Source organism: Syngnathus typhle, linkage group LG8 (assembly GCF_033458585.1).
Source record: "Syngnathus typhle isolate RoL2023-S1 ecotype Sweden linkage group LG8, RoL_Styp_1.0, whole genome shotgun sequence".
Lineage (NCBI taxonomy): Eukaryota > Metazoa > Chordata > Actinopteri > Syngnathiformes > Syngnathidae > Syngnathus > Syngnathus typhle.
This window is the reverse complement of record NC_083745.1, coordinates 12,702,643-12,707,642: the sequence shown is the minus strand read 5'-3', so window position 1 is coordinate 12,707,642 and position 5,000 is coordinate 12,702,643.

The following is a 5,000-nucleotide window of genomic DNA, read 5'->3' as shown; positions in this document are numbered from 1 at the left end:
ACCAATTCAAACCATTTTGAGAATGCATCTTTTATGACCAGGCAGTATAACCCTGTGGATTGCATGTTAAACAAGCTCTACAAAAAAAATTGTTTTGAAAATGTTTTGAATATGAATCAAATCCGTATGTTGTATAAAGCTGACGACTGACCTGCCCCACTATCCCTCCTCTTGAGCGATGTGACACGCACTACGTATGGCTCAATATTGCTGCAATTGGTATAGGTTATTTGGTAGGATAGGTCTGTCTTCTGGTCATTTATAGATGCCATTCTCTACTCTTGCCCCTCTTTTTGTCCATGATTGAATTTCAGTCTATGGACTTTGTCGCTGCACATCTTTAAAAACGTTTCAGGAGTTTAATCTGCTTCTTGTGTGTATAAAATTTGAAGCATCTCTTGCACCACAGCTATGCGGTTCCGTCTGGAAGCTCGTTACCTCTTGAATTTAATCAGCTTCTTGTGTGTGTGCCCTGCACACGTGCATATAGCTACTCTTTGTGGCAATTGGACTGCTTCCACAACTAGCTTAGTTGTACTATATCAAACAAATTTGTTTTAGGTTCATTTACCTGACATGTTTCGGCGGAATCTTCCGCCTTCATCAGATGAAGGCGGAAGATTCCGCCGAAACATGTCAGGTAAATGAACCTAAAACAAATTTGTTTGATATAGAAGAACCAGAGAAGTAATTGAAAAAGAAAAAACAAGATGAACCTAGTACAACTAGCTTAGTTGTAGTTTCTTGTAGTTTCTTTTCAATCAGTTTCTCATCGTTTATCACAAGAATCTTAGTAATTTGAACAAAAATCAAAAAGTATGTTTTATTTTACTCAATTTACTCAAACGATTTAGAGAATCCATATGTAGTAAAGCGTTGTATTACTACATATGATTTCATCTTCATTTAATTTTGACACACCTTTCAAAATGCTTCTCAGTGTCCCAGTGCACACGTTTTGCGTGTGTAACTGGTTGTCTCAACCCGTGTTCCACATCCTAATCTTTCCTCCCTCCAGGTGTCAAACCAATCAAGATAAAGATAAAAATTAACAAAATAACCGCCAGTAAATTAATATAATAGACAATTCTTGTTGTTTCTTAACTTTAACTAACTCAATCACTCTCTTATCCTCAAATGTAAAAACTTGTGTAGTCTTGACACAACCAATCGACTATTTCTTCTAAATTTAGCTTTGAAATGTTGTTATTTAATAATTTTGCTTCATCCAATTCCAGAAAGCAAGTTCTTTCCATCTCTCAAATTTTGTTTCATCAGGGCTAGGCATTAATGCAGTGTGGACCAGTTCCTGCCCACAAAAAATTGCTTGCCTTTCTTTTCTTCTTATTGTCACAAAATTGCTTTTGTTTTGCGGTGCAAATCATATAGACTACAATCTAGCAAATTCTTTTGTGCACCTACATTAGCCAATTTTAACACATAACACTGACAGCACACAGACAACACAAAAACTTACAGCAGAGACACAGCTCACAAACAATACAAACAAACAAACAACGCTGCGCAAACGTCATCCTCTATCTTGACGTTTTGGTTATACTTTTGTTTTCTCATCAGTGCCTTTTATCCTTCATGCAAATATTGTCACATCTTCCTTAAGCATCACTCTCTGAGAAAATCACACTGTCCCTGCCCCGCCCGCAGCCATAGCACCCCTCGTGCGAGGGGGAGGGCGCAGCATCAATGTTGATTGGTCACAGGCTGGCCATTTCCTGCAACAACCATGATGCCGGCCCACCGCCCACACGAGCATAGCAAAAGCCCACGCGGACAGCCCCGCGACAACGCGCAAGCGCAGGCACGCTTATCAGTTTCACCTTCTCAAAGGGCAGGCCAACTTTGCTGTTGCCCTCCCCCATCATGTTCACCTTCAACATCTTTCAGTCTTCTACACAACATTTGCTGTCTCTTATTCTCGTCCTATCAAGCCACCATCCTAGTCACTGTCTGCCACGCACGTCTTATTTTCTCTACTGCCACACACTGCTCATCTTAGTTTCTCCAACCAACTTAAACACACCATCATCCACTCCTCAATTTCCCTATTATTGCTCAACAGCCTCCAGAACATTCTCCATTACTGATTTCTTCCATAGGACACACATCTCACTCACACTCATACACACACTCATTCATGAGGATCCTCTGCGCGCACACACACACACACACCAGCACAAAAGGATGACGCACAACATATAAGAACACATAGAACGCACTAAGAACACCTTTTTGCTCGTATTACTTGTCAGATTTATTCTCTATTTTACTTTTAGAAGCTATTTGTAATTCCTTTCCATTTATTTTGCAAATTTTAACTTCAGTGTTACTTTATATTACTTTAACCTTTTAACACAAATATCTCCTGTATATTTAAGCTAATTTCTTTTTAATTTTGCCAGCTAGGTTCCCACTTCATTACATGGAAACCTGACTTGATTTGACTTTGGCCTAGTCATAACTGTCTTTGTTAATTTGTGCAGTCACGTGTCATGTGACCGTTTTCTCCGCAACACCAGCATTCTATTCGAGGTTGCACAACTCCTCTTCCTCGGCCTCTAAGGCCTTCTCTGTTGGGTATTGCTCGCCCTCCCTGGCCTTTCTGTCCTCTGCCTGCATTTTGGTAAAAAGTGTCACTATCCTGGTCTACCAAAAAGTGTTTTTTGAAGCTTTCATTTGTTTTCGTTTTCGTTTGTCTATTACTACTCTTTCTGCATGGAGGGCGTGATTTATGTATTCCTCCCGCTATGATCTTTAGTTTTGAATTTGTAGCATGTGTTTTCTCTACGTGCTTCTCTACTTTCTCTAGACCTCTCCCTTCTTCTCTAACTCTGTAAATTTTGTTTTTCTCTTGCCTGCCTACTGTTAGGCCCCGTCTCATCATCTTCCTGCCTGCAATACAGCGCTTTCTGAGTTTTCTTTTTTTTTTTTTTTTTCCTTTCTCTCTCTCTCCTGCTACTTTCAACCAAAACACTACATCCTCATCCCCCTCCTCCTTCATCTTTTTGGGGTTTCTTTTAGTCTTTTCTTTTATGGCACCTCTAAGTTCGGTCAATTTGGTTGTTTTAAGTTGACCCTCAAATTTATATTTCTTAACCCATTTATCAAGATTTTTAAGTCGGTCAGGATCCTGCCTTTCAATTATTTCCCAATCCTTACATTTAAGTGCATCTCGGATCTTATTTTTGGTCTGCAAGTTCCCCATTTTAATCAATTTGGTCCCAACTGTAAAACCATAGGGGTTTCTAAAGTCGGGTGTTTCCAGTGGGATAACGAAAAGATCCTGTGGTGATTCTCACTTCTACCAGCGTTCTGGTGGGTTCTGGTGGAGAATCCTTGCCTATTGTGTCCACAGAACCACGTTATGTGTTCCCCACTGCTTTAATATGGAATACTATATCTAGTGATGTGTATTCCCATTCACACTCTCATTCACACAGTTTTACGGAATTTTCGGCTTCACGTGGACTCCGCTGACCTTTTGAGACGGACCTCTCCGTCGGACACTTCTGTCCCTTTATTTAAACGGACCTCTCCGTTTTGTTACCTTTAGACGGACATCTCCGTTTTGTAACTTTTCTTGGACACCTCTGTCCTTTTATTTCAACGGACCTCTCCGTTTTGTTACTTTAGACGGACATCTCCGTTTTGTAACTTTTCTTGGACACCTCTGTCCTTTTATTTCAACGGACCTCTCCGTTTTGGTACCTTTAGAACGGACCTCTCCGTTCTGTCCTAGGACTTTTATAGGGCACGACGAGCCCTCGGCCGCACCACACTTTTAAACAAAAACAAACTCACCCTCTGGTTCTCTTCACCTCTGCACTTCGGATTGCCTTCAACCTCTGGACCCCAGCTGACGAGCAGACAGCCAGCCCTTGAAAAGGATTCTAGGACCTCACCTAGGGAGGTCCTGCCGCGCGCGGTCTATCTGGATCTCCGCTGCCGCCCGCTGGAATCCTCGGGTGTATTGGCATCCGGCTCGAAGGACCAATAAAATGTCAAGTCTAAATACCATCAGACATTTATTTACACGCTGGAAACAAAGAGGAGAAGACAACCAGTATTCTTTTGCTCGCGAGGAGAATTAGGTAGAGGGCCCAGTTCACAGTCCTCCACTAATTCTGACCTGCCCTACCGTCATCTCCTCTTTTTATATTGGGTTGCCCTGGTTACAAGAGGCGTTGCTACACTAAAGGGAGGGGAGAGTGTGTCTGTAGCAACGCTGTTTCAGCTAGCTAATACTGTTGTGTGGTGCGAGGCCGCATGGCCTTGGCCGATCCGTGACCCCAGGAATGCAGAGTCTGTTCTTAGATGGTTGGCAGCCTCGTTCCAGGCTGCAATCTCTAAACCTGGATGCCGTGTCTCTGTAAAACATTGCTCTAGACTTTCTTGCTACATTTCACACAATAGTAATAATAATAAGTAAATAATCAGATACCTCTCGTGCAAACACTCTAACAAACGTTAAGTAGATGTGAGATAACTTGCATGAAGTCTACTTAAACAAACATTGAGTAAATATGGGATAACTAAAAAACTGTCTCGGACAAAAACAATTAACAGAGAAAGGACTTCTATTAAACTAACAAAGAACAAAGAACAAAGGTGTTCTGTTTCTAACTAGTGAGGGCCTCTTCATAGATAAGACAAGGAAGGGAGTATAAGGACTCCCCCAAGGCTCATAAGGCACATATGTTGACTTGACCGAAGATATGTGACCTTCGGTTCCAGGCCGACCACGCTTCAGCAAAACTAATTATTCTAACAAATGCTACGGATGACGCCACTATATAGGTTGGAAACTCGGGTTATAATTTCAATGTCGGAGTTTAAACTCGGGTTGCAGTTTCCGAATGCCATACGTAATGGGTGTTGTCAAAATTTGCTTTAACAATTGAAGTGGGGGGAAAATAAATAAATAAATAAATAAATAAATAAATAAATAAATGAGTAAGTAAGTAAGTAAGTAAGTAAGTAAG